Source organism: Panthera onca, chromosome C2 (genome assembly GCF_046562875.1).
Source record: "Panthera onca isolate mPanOnc1 chromosome C2, mPanOnc1 haplotype 2, whole genome shotgun sequence".
Taxonomy (NCBI): Eukaryota; Metazoa; Chordata; class Mammalia; order Carnivora; family Felidae; genus Panthera; species Panthera onca.
The window spans coordinates 36,105,393-36,120,638 of record NC_138347.1 but is presented as its reverse complement, the minus strand read 5'-3'; positions in this window follow the sequence as shown (position 1 = coordinate 36,120,638).

The window sequence follows — 15,246 nt, the reverse complement described above, 5'->3', positions numbered from 1 at the left end:
GTTTGCTGAAATATTTCTTCTTACAAAACACATAGAACGTAAGTGTGATGAACAATAATTCTATCAGAATCTGTTTAGAAAAGTTATCCAATGCCTTCTGTAAAATGAATTTACAGACTATTTCCTTTTGCAATATATACTTTAACTTCAAAAAGAAGAATTTGATATGTACCTGCAGGTTTAACTTTGAGGAGTTTTTATTGGGAGGAATTCTTTTTTAAGGTGGAGGAAGGTACATCTTTAAACAAAAATGCTATTCAGAACCTCTTTGAGAGTGACTAAATAACAGCATTAATATTTCTGTCAAGTGACTTCCACAAATTCAAGGACTAAAGTTTTGAGTATGTGCCTAAGATTGTGAACCTACTTTCGTTGTGTGCTTTTACAGTAGCAGTGCAATTTGACTAACTATATATCAGAGGACCTGGAATTGGCTGGTGTGAAACGTTTAGAAACAACCATAGAAATTTGTTAAATGATTGAAAAGTCCTAAAAGCCATTCTTAACTGAATATGCACAAATACGCCTCTGTGAATGCTATCCACAATTAATGATGATAAAATCCAAGGAAGACAACAGAATTTTAAAATGTCTAATACATCTCCTATGCAGAAACTCCAGAAAGGCAGTCACTTCTATAGAGATAATAAACATATTTTTTGTGCTTTTTAATATTATTTTCATATTGCAAAAGAAGGAAAAGCAGTTCATACTGGTGCTATATTAATTCAAGCATCAATATAGTAAACATAGAAAAATGCAGCAACAAATGCTGTAAATGAATACAGAAGCTTTACATAGATTTTATGGAAGCTTTATGGAATTTTCTAAGCATATATGCAAATGTAGAGAGAATAGCATCATGAACTCCTTTGAGTCCATCCTCCAACTTCAACAATGACAGCAAATTTAAAATAGTTTCATGTATATGCCTGCTATTGCCTACCCACAAGTTATTTAGAGGTAATCACAGATATTATGCCATTTATTGATAATGAATTTTCTAATGCCCAATGTCTGGTTTGTGTTTAAATTTCACTGCTTATCTGAGAATATTTTTTATTTTACATTTGAATAAGTGAATGAGATTCACCTACATTTAGTTCTATGTCCCTTAGCCTTCTTTTTATCTATAACATGTCCACCATTCCTACCTTGTGACCTTTTTAATGCTAGTTTTTTTTTTTTTAAGATAAAGGTAATATTATATGAAAATAATGTTTGCACTGCATCTAAAATGTACTATTTAAAAAGAATGTCATTTTTAAGGTAAAGTTTCTCACTCACATCTTGATATATATTATATATCTTCGGGGTGCCTGGGTGGCTCAGTTGGTTGAAGTGTCCGACTTTGGCTCAGGTCATGATCTCACTGTTCCAGAGTTTGAGCCCTGCATTAGGCCCTGTGCTGACCATTCAGAAACTGGAGCCTGCTTCAGATTCTGTGTCTCCTTTTCTCTCTGCCCCTTCCCCACTCACACTGTCTCTCTTTCGCTCTCAAAAATAAATAAACATTTGTATCTGTATATATATACGTATATATATACGTGTATATATATGATTTAGATTTTGTCAAGCTGTGATCATATAATGAACTTTCTGAGAACAATCCCATACAGGGTTTTACAGTCTTTTTAGATTTGACTATATTTAAAATGACATTATAATCTTAATTTCCAAAAGTATACATAATTTAGAATTGCTAAAACACTTCTTTTCCGCTTAAAGATTTGTTTGCAAATATTTCTTATTTTTGGAAGACGTGTCAATAAAAGAAACTACAGTTTATTTTGTTTTTATTCAATGGGCTAGATTTTCAGTAGAAATCAGCATATTTTATAGGTTCAGTACACTTAACACAAAACACTAATTATGAATTTCAGTAACTTCTCTTTAGAGGACCACTTTAGGTTGCATGAATATAAACCATGGTTTGGTTCAAGAGAAACTTGCGCGGGTACGTGCAATGGTACATTGCCATAATCATTTGTAAATTTCAGGGTACTTTTCTGCAATATTTCTGTCTATAGACCACCACCTGACATTTCTGTACACAATTATAAAACTATACAAACAATCACTGCTGTCTAAAACTGCACTTTAGACTTTAATATATTTTTTCTATGTACAGAATCATAAAATATTAGCAGCTAGGGAAGGAAAAGATTCCTAGGTCATCTTGTCTCTCTCAGTTCCAATATGAGATTGTTCCAGGCAATATATTCTTAAATATTCTATCTAAGAGAGATTTTAAATGATGTGGGTTAGAGAACTTCTGTTACTTCCCATGGGATGCCATTCTGCAATTGAACACACTTCAGCAGAAACCTATTTAGCATTCTCACTTATATTTTCATCTCTTCCCTTTTGCTACACTTTGTTCAATTTGGTGGTAGAATGCTGCTTTGTCATGTTGTCCTCCAGATATGATGAGCATCTCTGCTGCCATGCCACTTTTTAGTCCAAGGGATGGGAACACATTATTAGAATAATAAAGGAAGCCTACTGTTATCATACTATGTTTAATAATACTGTAGAAAAAAAAGCTTTAAATATAATCGCAATATAATTGTATTAGAGAAGTTAAATGCCTTAGTAACTTACTTATATATATTTTCTAATCTAATCTAATATGCCTGATTGAGAAAAGTGGCAGGAAAAGCCTGCTGAGCCCATCTAATTTCCTAAAACAGAGTAGTGATGGGGTGCCTGGGTGGCTCAGTCGTTAAGCTACCGACTTCATTTCAGGTCATGATCTCGTGGTCTGTGAGTTTGAGTCCTACATAGGGCTCTGTGCTGACTGCTCAGAGCCTGGAGCCTGCTTCAGATTCTGCGTCTCCCTCTCTCTCTGCCCCTTCCCCGCTCGCATTCTGTCTCTCTTTCTCTCAAAATTAAACACTAAAAAATAAAACAGAGTAGTAGTTTGTCCAAAATCACTGGAAATCAATATTACAATTAAGTTATATTTCAGCACTCTTAAACCACTAAAAAATAAAAACATTAGTAGAAATAAATAGGCAGTGAAGGAGGGCTCATTGAACAAGAATCCTTTAGTTGAGAAAAATCTGGACTAACCCTCACTGTATTGAGAAGCACAATGTTGCGTGTTTTTGCCCACACACAAACATTCCAAAAATCAAATTTTTCTTGTAGCACAGCCTAAAGTGACCCTTTGCATTAGTAAATATTTTCTCCAAAGGAGAAAACATTTTGTAGTCTAGCATTAGCAATGAACATACTACAGGCTAATCAAGGGACAGTATACTTCTATTATTTTCTAATTAAGTACTATGGATACATTTATATTAGATATATTTTCATTAGACCTTAGGCTAGTCAGAGTCCTTTTAAGATTATCAACCTATGCCAAATGTTTAAATGCTCCGATCCTAGAAGATTTCAGTAAGGAAACAATTTGTGACCCCTGCTTTTTTTAATGAAAATGTTGACCAACAACATTTCAAACCCTTGTTTCTTTTGAACTCAGTTCCATCCTATAAAAATCCAAGAGATATATGTGTGTATATTATGTGTGAGCATACGTACAAATACATACAAGAACATTTCATTGTAACACATAGCTTTATAAAGTTATAAAAATCTCAGCATCCCTTTTCATAGTATGCTTAATAATATCTGTGTTTTTAAAAAAATACATCACAAACTCGTATTTCTATCATTTTATCTCTCATTCTGTTTAAATTAAGATATGTTTTGTCTAGACAAGATTGAATTGGAGACTGGAATGACCAGGTTTAAAATCCAATTATGCTGGTAAATAGCATGGTAGCTAGATTCAAGATTTTTGTTGTTCTGTGATTTCATATTCAAAACAAGACACTTAAGTTGAATATCCACTAAATTTTCTGAAACTTTGCCTTTCTTCATAATTTTTGTTGTTTTTCAAATACACACTTTGGTAAATGTTTTAGTGACTATAATATTTCAAATTAGAAAAGGTTTGAGATATTTTCTTTTTTATAATTTTCCATGAAACATTTCTTTTGTTTGTAACATAATTCATGTTAATAATTCTGTTGACTTCTGGTACACTGACTAATCTGTAACAATCTCTCTTTCAATCATTTGCATTTATATGACACACCTCTTGCTCATACTTTAAAGTGCTTTACAGATCAGAACAAATTAGGAAAACACCAAGTCAAATAAAAGTGTTTAATTTGGATTTAAACTGTGACAAGGACTATGAGAATTTAATCCTGAGAGAAATAAAATGAGGAGAATTAAATACTGGCAGTTATTATACAAACAATAGTCTATTTTACAGCTAGCCTATTTCTAAAATGAGGCATTTAAAATTAAAAAAGAAATGAAGGACAATTATAACATGTCAAACATGCAACTTTATTCTGAGGATCTGAAAGCATGCCAATTTCTCAGTCACAGTGTGAATATTCCAGAAGGGAGTATCGTCCAATTGCAAATTTGAGGCATGGCATGCAAAACACTAGAATCATATAACAAATTTTAATATCAATATTGGAATACAGACTTCTGTTGTCAGAATTCTATCAAATCTCTATAAATTCTACACATTGCTAAACACAGCAAAGCTTTGGAAAAACTTAACAGTTAGTGTTTAGCTTTGTTATTACATATGTAGCTTTTCTTCATGCCAGGTTGTGAGGTTTTGTAGTTCTGGAAGTGAAGTTGGGAGGAAAAGGCGATGGAGGGTGATACTAAAGTAACATATATCCGGCTTTGTAGAAACTAAAAATTATGTTTTAGAGGAAGAAAGGAATCAATGATGCTAATAGTGTAATGTGGCCGTCCATTTTGAATTTCGGTCTGCCATCTTGTATTATTCTTGTAACTATGTTGATATCCTTACCTTGATTATCAAAGTATTCAAAATAACCATTTAAATTATGTCTAACTTAGAGCGTATATGATCTTTTGAAAGCAAATAAGTAAAGAAAATTGTCTAATCAAACCTTGGGGGGAAAATACCACTAACCTGATATTTGTTGGTCATTTTGTTTTGCCCATCTACTTGTGCACAGCAGACAATTCATCACTTTTTAACTTGTTTTGCAAACACAGCATCATCTACAGATGACTAATCTGCTTCTGTCTCTATGCTGTATAAACTTAACATATTTCTTAGTCATTGAATCTTCTTTTACAATATGGTTATAGCTCTTAGTGACTGTATATAATTTGATTGCAAGCAGATATACCAAAATACGAAGTTATTTTTCATTTTAGGTCATTTGTTCAATATTTGCTTTCCTTAATTATGAATTGATGGCCAGCTTTTAGAATGTATTTACTTATTTAGAATCAATTCCTATAAGAAGTATTTCTGTTGGAAATAGCTTAATTATGTATTGGGATTTGGAAAATATATAAGATATATTTCCAAAGGAAAGATTAACACATATATATATAGAATCAATTCATATTAGAATGCTATGAAATTCATTTTAATTCTCTTATGAGCAGGTGATATGATAAATCGCATTAAAAGAATTTGTGATTGTAAATTCTCCTGTTTCTGTACTAAACTCTATTTGACCATGATGGGCATTAATAGTCCACCGATAATAATTATTAATTGATGTATTATTTTTTCATTTTATGTTAATGTTAACTTTTGAAACACGTTTATAGTTTTTTTTTCAGCCAAGCATAGAAAGCCAGGCTATTACTATATCATGTATTTTAGGCCCCTTTATTCTTTTATGTTTTTTTAAAATAAAGGGTATATCAGAAGCATTTTAACTTCAATAAATAGAACACAATATAAAAATGAACTTCTGATTATATTGAATGTTTCTTTATAAATCTTCCATAGTTATTGGTCTAATGATTTTTTTTAGTTTTTTAATTTTTGTTGACATATAATTGATAATGTTATATTAATTATATAGTTATTTGACACTTATATACATATGAAATGCTCACCATGCTAAACATAGGTACTGTTTGTTGCCAGTTATTATAATGTTATTGACTATATTCCCTACAATGTACCTTTCATCCTATGATTAATTTATTTTATAATTGGAAATTTGTACCTCTTAATCCTCTTCCCCAGTTTCCCTCCCCCCCACCTCCTTTCCCCTCTGGCAACCACCAGTTCATTTAAGTCTATTTTTCTATTTTGTTTTTTGTTTGTTTGTTTCTTCATTTTATAGATTCCACATGTAAGTGAAATCATATGGTATTTGCTTTTGTCTGACTTGCTTCACTTAGCATAATACCCTCTAGATCCATCCATATTGTCCCAAATGTTAAGATCTCATCCTTTTATGACTGACTGATAGTCCATTGTATATATATCCCACTTCTTTATACATCTGTCATTGGACTCTTAGGTTGCTCCCATCTCTTGGCTATTATAAATAATCCTGCAATAACCTTAGGTTTGCGTATATCTTTTTGAATTAGTGTTTTCATTCTCTTTGGGTAAATAGCCAGAAGTGGAACTACTGCGTTGTATGGAATTTCTATTTTTTTTTAATTTTTTGAGGGATCTCCCTTCTGTTTTCCATAGTGGATCCACCAGCTTACATTCCCACCAGCAGTGCACGAATTCTTTACATTCTCAGCAATACTTGTTATTTCTTGTCCTCTTGAGTCTAGTCGTTCTGACAAGTGTAAGGCGATAGCTCATTGAGATTTCGATTTGTATTTCCCTGATAATTAATGATGCTGGGCATCTTTTCATGTGTCTGTTGGTTATCTGTACGTCTTCTATGAAAAAATGTCTATTCAGGTCCTCTGCCCATTTTTAATCGTATTATTTGTGTTTTTGGTAAGAAGTTAGATGACTTCTTTATATATTTGGAGTATTAACCCCTTATTAGACATACTGTTTGCAATTATCTTTTCCCATCCTGTGGGTTCCCTTTTCATTTTGTTGATCGTTTCTTTCACTGTGAAAATTTTATAGCTCTTTGTTATTGTTGATTTTATTCCCCAGAGAATCAAAATTTAAATTTATTAAGTAATAAACAGAGTCTGAGATTGGATTCCTAATTCATTAACTGTGTTTTAATCTTAACATTTAATTTTGTTTTTGTGACTTTTTTTTTTTTTCGCTTTGGTGTTTTACCACAATTTACATTTACTTTAATTTGTTTTTAAGTTTACAATCAAGATGTTTTTAGGTTATAAATGTGCTTGTCATTGCAGCTTTAACTGCAATCATTTTGATGCATATCTTTTCATACATCAGTTTTATACATGTGCTGCGACTGTTATTAAAAGTACCACTTTAACTTCATAAATTCTAAAAAATGTTTTTCTTCGTTTGAAATTCCAGTTGTCTTATTTATCTTTGTGGGCTTTTAAAAACACATGGCTTTGACTGTTTTATTAAAATAAGAGAATTTAAGGAGTACAGATTTTATTTGGGGGCCATAAGTGGAATTTTTGGTAGTGAGGTTTCATTGAATTTTTTGTAGCTAGAGCACAGTATTTATACAATTATCAAAAAGTTAAATAAATATATAAGTATAGGATTGTTTTGCTTATTTATTACATATTCAGTTTGTCAAATACATGTCCATTAAAATCTGCAATCTAAGGTGTTTTCCCAATTTCCTCTAACTTTCAATTTTTTTATGTATGTTTCTTCTGTGCATAGATATACTTGGCTCATATTCTTTGTCTATTGAAATACTTGTTAATATAAAATTGCTTTTAAATTATTTAGGCCTTTTTGCTCTGATAATATTGATATCAGATAATTATTGACTTTTTTAAATAACTGATAATTATTGACTTTTTAAACACTTATATATATTATTTTCCTTTGACATGCATTTAAAATTGTGTTTTCTTGGCTGAAGGATCAGTGTATGTAACATTCCTTGTGAAGAAGTTCCATGAGTTATGTAGCTTGGATTAGGATCATTTTATAACTAAAATAGCTGCCTTTGTTACCTTACAGAATATAGCCACCTTCTAGAGAGTAAGGAATATTTTCTCACTAGTGCCTGCATTTCTGTCCCATGAAAGAGGATCAAAATGTATAGATAAGACACACAATGCTGAACCAGCCCTGCATCCCAGGAATGAATCCCACTTGATCATGGTGAATAATTCTTTTTATATGCCGTTGAATTCGATTTGCTAGTATCTTATTGAGAAATTTTGCATCCATATTCATCAGGGATATTGGCCTGTAGTTCTCTTTTTTTACTGGGTCTCTGTCTGGTTTAGGAATCAAAGTAATACAGGCTTCATAGAATGAGTCTGGAAGTTTTCCTTCCCTTTCTATTTCTTGGAATAGCTTGAGAAGGATAGGTATTATCTCTGCTTTAAACATCTGGTAGAACTCCCCTGGGAAGCCATCTGGTCCTGGACTCTTATTTGTTGGGAGATTTTTGATGACTGATTCAATTTCTTCGCTGGTTATGGGTCTGTTCAAGCTTTCTATTTCCTCCTGATTGAGTTTGGAAGAGTGTGGGTGTTTAGGAATTTGTCCATTTCTTCCAGGTTGTCCAATTTGTTGGCATATAATTTTTCATAGTATTCCCTGATAATTGCTTGTATCTCTGAGGGATTGGTTGTAATAATTCCATTTTCATTCATGATTTTATCTATTTGGGTCATCTCCCTTTTCTTTTTGAGAAGCCTGGCTAGAGGTTTGTCAATTTTGTTTATTTTTTCAAAAAACCAACTCTTGGTTTCGTTGATCTTCTCTACAGTTTTTTTAGATTCTATATTGTTTATTTCTGCTCCGATCTTTATGATTTCTCTTCTTCTGCTGGGTTTAGGGTGTCTTTGCTGTTCTGTTTCTATTTCCTTTAGGTGTGCTGTTAGATTTTGTATTTGGGATTTTTCTTGTTTCTTGAGATAGGCCTGGATCGCAATGTCTTTTCCTCTCAGGACTTCCTTGGCTGCGTCCCAAAGCGTTTGGATTGTTGTATTTTCATTTTCGTTTGTTTCCATATATTTTTTAATTTCTTCTCTAATTGCCTGGTTGACCCACTCATTCGTTAGTAGGGTGTTCTTTAGCCTCCATGCTTTTGGAGGTTTTCCAGACTTTTTCCTGTGGTTGATTTCAAGCTTCATAGCATTGTGGTCTGAAAGTATGCATGGTATAATTTCAATTCTTGTAAACTTATGAAGGGCTGTTTTGTGACCCAGTATATGATCTATCTTGGAGAATGTTCCATGTGCACTCGAGAAGAAAGTATATTCTGTTGCTTTGGGATGCAGAGTTCTAAATATATCTGTCAAGTCCATCTGATCCAATGTATCATTCAGGGCCCTTGTTTCTTTATAGACTGTGTGTCTAGATGATCTATCCATTTCTGTATGTGGGGTGTTAAAGTCCTCTGCAATGACCACATTCTTATCAATAATGTTGGTTAGGTTTATGAGTAATTGTTTTATATATTTGGGGGCTCCGGTATTCGGCGCATAGACATTTATACTTGTTAGCTCTTCCTGATGGATAGACCCTGTAATTATTATATAATGCCCTTCTTCATCTCTTGTGACAGCCTTTAATTTAAAGTCTAGTTTGTCTGATATAAGTATGACTACTCCAGCTTTCTTTTGGCTTCCAGTAGCATGATAAATAGTTCTCCATCCCCTCACTCTCAATCTAAAGGTGTCCTCAGATCTAAAATGAGTCTCTTGTAGACAGCAAATAGATGGGTCTTGCTTTTTTATCCATCCTGATACCCTATGTCTTTTGGTTGGCGCATTTAATCCATTTACATTCAGTGTTATTATAGAAAGTTATGGGTTTAGAGTCATTGTGATGTCTGTATGTTTTATGCTTGTAGTGATGTCTCTGGTACTTTGTCTCACAGGATCCCCCTTAGGATCTCTTGTAGGGCTGGTTTCGTGGTGACAAATTCCTTCAGTTTTTGTTTGTTTGGGAAGACCTTTATCTCTCCTTCTATTCTAAATGACAGACTTGCTTGATAAAGGATTCTTGGCTGCATGTTCTTTCTGTTTAGCACACTGAAGATCTCGTGCCAATCCTTTCTGGCCTGCCTAGTTTCAAAAGAGAGATCAGTCACGAGTCTTATAGGTCTCCCTTTATATGTGAGGGCACGTTTATCCCTTGCTGCTTTCAGAATTTTCTCTTTATCCTTGTATTTTGCCAGTTTCACTATGATATGTCATGCAGAAGATCGATTCAAGTTACGTCTAAAGGGAGTTCTCTGTGCCTCTTGGATTTCAATGCCTTTTTCCTTCCTCAGTTCAGGGAAGTTCTCAGCTATAATTTCTTCAAGTACCCCTTCAGCACCTTTCCCTCTCTCTTCCTCCTCTGGGATACCAATTATGCGTATATTATTTCTTCTTAGTGTATCACTTAGTTCTCTAATTTTTCCCTCATACTCCTGGATTTTTTTATCTCTCTTTCTCTCAGCTTCCTCTTTTTCCATAACTTTATCTTCTAGTTCACCTATTCTCTCCTCTGCCTCTTCAATCTGAGCTGTCGTCGTTTCCATTTTGTTTTGCATTTCATTTAAAGCGCTTTTCAGCTCCTCGTGACTGTTCCTTAGTCCCTTGATCTCTGTAGCAAGAGATTCTCTGCTGTCCTCTATACTGTTTTCAAGCCCAGCGATTAATTTTATGACTATTATTCTAAATTCACTTTCTGTTATATTATTTAAATCCTTTCTGATCAGTTCATTAGCTGTTGTTATTTCCTGGAGATTCTTCTGAGGGGAATTCTTCCGTTTGGTCATTTTGGATAGTCCCTGGAGTGGTGAGGACCTGTAGGGCACTTCCCCTGTGCTGTGGTGTATAACTGGAGTTGGTGGGCGGGGCAGCAGTCCGACCTGATGTCTGCCCCCAGCCCACCCCTGGGGCCACAGTCAGACTGGTGTGTGCCTTCTCTTCCCCTCTCCTAGGGGCGGGATTCACTGTGGGGTGGCGTGGCCCGTCTGGGCTACTTGCACACTGCCAGGCTTGTGGTGCTGGGGATCTGGCATATTAGCTGGGGTGAGTAGGCAAGGTGCACGGGGGCAGGAGGGGCAGGCTTAGCTCGCTTCTCCTTAGGTGATCCACTTCAGGAGGGGCCCTGTGGCAGCGGGAGGGAGTCAGATCTGCTGCCGGAGGTTTGGCTCCGCAGAAGCACAGAGTTGGGTGTTTGCGCGGAGCGAGCAAGTTCCCTGGCAGGAACTGGTTCCCTTTGGGATTTTGGCTGGGGGATGGGTGGGGGAGATGGAGCTGGCGAGCGCCTTTGTTCCCCACCAAACTGAGCTCTGTGGTCTGGGGGTCAGCAGCTCTCCCTACCTTTGTCCTCCAGCCTTCCCGCTTTCTGAGCAGAGCTGTTAACTTACAACCTCCCAGACGCTAAGTCGAGCTTGCTGTCGGAACACAGTCCGTCAGGCCCCTCGGCTTTTGCCAGCCAGACTCGGGGGCTCTGCTTGGCCGGCGAGCTGCCCATCTGCCCCGGCTCCCTCCCGCCAGTCCGTGGAGCGCGCACCGCCTGGCCGCCCTTCTTACCCTCTTCCGTGGGCCTCTCGTCTGCGCTTGGCTCCGGAGACTCCGTTCTGCTAATCCTCTCTCCATATCATTTTTTCAAAGCAAAATATGACTGATAAGTTTTTCCATTTAGTAGAATGGTTACACACAAACTCAGTTACAAATTCACGTAAATTTTTTGAAGACTATATTATTCAATAGAACTATATGTTTTGTAAATCATGGAACATGGAATTGATATTTTCATAGATCAAAATGGTGAAATATTGGCAAGTATATAAGTTTTGATGTGACAGAATATGGTATATTTCTCTTTGATGTTAATTATGTAGCAAAAATAAATATTTCAAGTATAAATATTAAATAAATATAAATATTAAGTATAGCAAGTATAAATATTTTTGCTTGGATAAATAAGCAAATATTTACAAATAGTCACTCTACAAGTACAAATACTCACTCTACAAGCTAGTAACTAATGAGAATAATTAATAAATTAATGCATTTATTCATTTTCAGATACAAGACTTACTGTATAATCTATAATTCCTCTAAAATAATTTTCTTCTAAAAATTTCTCAAAGCATATGCTATAGATATAAGCACCACCAAGATTGCTATGGTTTTATTAAAACTCAAATCATTCTACAGTCAAATATTTTATTATTATATTAATAATAATAAAATAAATAATTTTATTATATTCCAATTTAATTCTTCCGAATAATTGAAACATGAAAATATTTTGTATAATATATGAATTCTTTTCCAATCAGTGAAATAAGGCCATTTATTGCTGGAAAGTGCAAAAAATATGTTTGCAAAACAAGCCTAGTAAATTGTTCATAATAACCCAGGTATGACAAATAAAGAAAAAATTGAAAACTGCTGCCTAGGCTCAAAGGATTACTAACAGAGAGCCTTGACCAGAGATTGTTGCCATCTGTGATTAGAAAACAATCAGTCATTTTAGCACATTATTTACTTTTGGAAGACAGACGAAGGTTTCCTGTTGCCAATTCATCTTCAGGTTAGAGACCATTTGTGTTTAATTATATATTTTTTGTTTAAAAGAATAGATTCAATATGTTACAATGTTTTACATTTATTTTGCCTAATTCAAACAGAAAATATTCTTGAAATATTTAATGAAAAATACCTTAGTATATGTTCTTATCTTTAATTTTTCCATGCTTTTGAATGGTATAGAACATTTAATAATCTTGAAAAGAGTAAATAAAATTAGATTTATTTTTTCAGACATAAAATATGATACCTGAAAGGATATTATATCTTATGTGTTGTATTATAACTTCTTCTGTCTCTACACATTTTTATGAATTTATTTTATATCATTTTAAGTTTTTTACAAAGATCAACATAAAATGTATGCCATATATACTAAAAATGAATTTTTTTTTTTTTTTAAATTTTTTCAACGTTTTTTATTTATTTTTGGGACAGAGAGAGACAGAGCATGAACGGGGGAGGGGCAGAGAGAGAGGGAGACACAGAATCGGAAACAGGCTCCAGGCTCCGAGCCATCAGCCCAGAGCCCGACGCGGGGCTCGAACTCACGGACCGCGAGATCGTGACCTGGCTGAAGTCGGATGCTTAACCGACTGCGCCACCCAGGCGCCCCAAAATGAATTATTTTTAAATATTGTCTTCAAAGCTAAAATATATTAAAGGTCTAGAGGAAGCTTTGTTACAAAATGTTATATAAATCAAAGAAATACATAGTTGCTTATTGTTGGTAAAATAAATTTGGTAACTTAGCATTAGTATATTTTAAAAGTGTAAGGTTCAGGGGCACCTGGGTGGCTCCGTTGATTGGGTGTCCAACTTCGGCTCAGGTCATGATCTCACTGTTTTGTGAGTTCGAGCCCTTCATTGGGCTCTGTGCTGATAGATCAGAGCCTTGAGCTTGCTTCAGATTCTGTGTCTCCCTCTCTTTCTCTTCCTCCCCTACTCTCACTCTGTCTTTCTCTCTCTCTCTCCAAAATAAATAAACGTTAAAAAATTAAAAAAAATAAAAATGTTAGGTCAATACAATAATCAACAATTTTGCTTATTATTTTAGATAGTCATTAATATTACAGTTCAAATGTCTTAGATGTTTGCTCTACATTTCTTTCTGAAATTTGGTTTTCTTCCAGCTACATTGAGATACAATTGGCATGTATTTTTTTTAAGTTTAAGATGCAGATTGTAATGATTTGATATATGCATATATCATAAAATGATTATCACAATAAGGATAGTTAACAGATCTGTCACTTCATGTAGTTAACAATTTTTTTTGTGTATGGTGAGAAGTTTTAAGACCTACTCTCTTGGCAACTTTCAGATATGAAATGTATATTGTATACTGTAGTCACCATGCTGTATATTACATCCCCAGAAGTCATTCATCTTATAATAGGCAGTGCATATCCTTTGACTACCTTCACCCATTTCCCACAAACGCCCCCTTCCCTGTCCCAGGAAACTACCAGTCTGCTCTCTGTTTTTATGAGTTTTTTTAAATTATTTCACTTATAAGTAATATGATCTATAACTTGTGTTTCTCTGACTTATTTCACTTAGCACAATACCTCCAAGGTACATCCACGTTGTCATAAATGGCAGATTTCTTCCTTTATTTGGCTTAAAAATACTCCCCTGTGTGTGTGTGTATGTTATCCATTCATCAACATTTGTTTCCATTGTCTTGGCTTTTGTAAATAATGCTACAATGAACATGGGGTGGGGTGCAGATATAACTTTCAGGTTGTGATTCCATTCCCTTCAGATATATGTCCCGAAGGGGAATTGCTGTATCATATAGTAAGCCTAGTTTTAATTTTTTGAGGATCCATCATACTATTTTCCAAGGTGGTTGCATCAATTTACAATCTCATCAACAGGGTACAGGGTTCCCTTTTCTCCACATCTTTACTTAGTTCTTAGCTTTTCTTTTTGATGATGACCTTTCTAACAAGTGGGAGGTGATTTCTCACTGCGGTTTTGATTTACATTTCCCTAATAATTAGTGATGTTGAACATCTTTTCATGTTCAATATGAATACTTTCCTTGGAAAAATGTCTATTCTGCTCCTTTGCCCATTTTAATCAGATTATTTTTGCTACTATGTTACATGAGTCCCTTATATATTTTGGTTGTAAATCCCTTATCAGTTAGGTAGTTTGCAAATATTTTCTCCCATTCCATATATTGTCTTTTCATTTTGTTGATTGCTTCTTTTTCTGTGCAGACACTTTTCAATTTGATGTAGCATAATTTACTTCTTTTTGCTTTTGTTGCTTGTGCTTTGGATGTCATACCCATAAAATCATTACTGCCTGCCTTCTCTATCTGATCTTCATTGGCCAGATCCTAAAGACTCACCCAACGATCCTTCTGAGGACGGGCCTGAGTATGACTCTGGAAGGTCTTGCAGTGCTAGGGAAGCTGGATGTCCATCTTTGATTCTCTTTTTCCCACTGGTAAAAATAGAGGCCCAGATAGGCCTTGCTTGGGGAATGGCTGATGTGGTCAGAATATAACTGCTCTTCTTACCCTTCTAATTTGTTCCTTTTCGGTCTCTCTTACCCATTGGGGTGCTTCAACACCACCATTGCTTTCTGGGATTTTTACAATGATGTCTTGTCTATGGTTGTTGGTTAGTTGGTCTTGTGAGGGAGACTGAAGATGGGAGTAACCTACATCATGATCCTGATGGATTTTTTTTAAGAAAAAATGCTGTTCATCTCCCTTCAGAAATATGTAGTGTGGTTAACTTCTCTGTTTGTTATATTTTTACTCTTCTTTTTCCT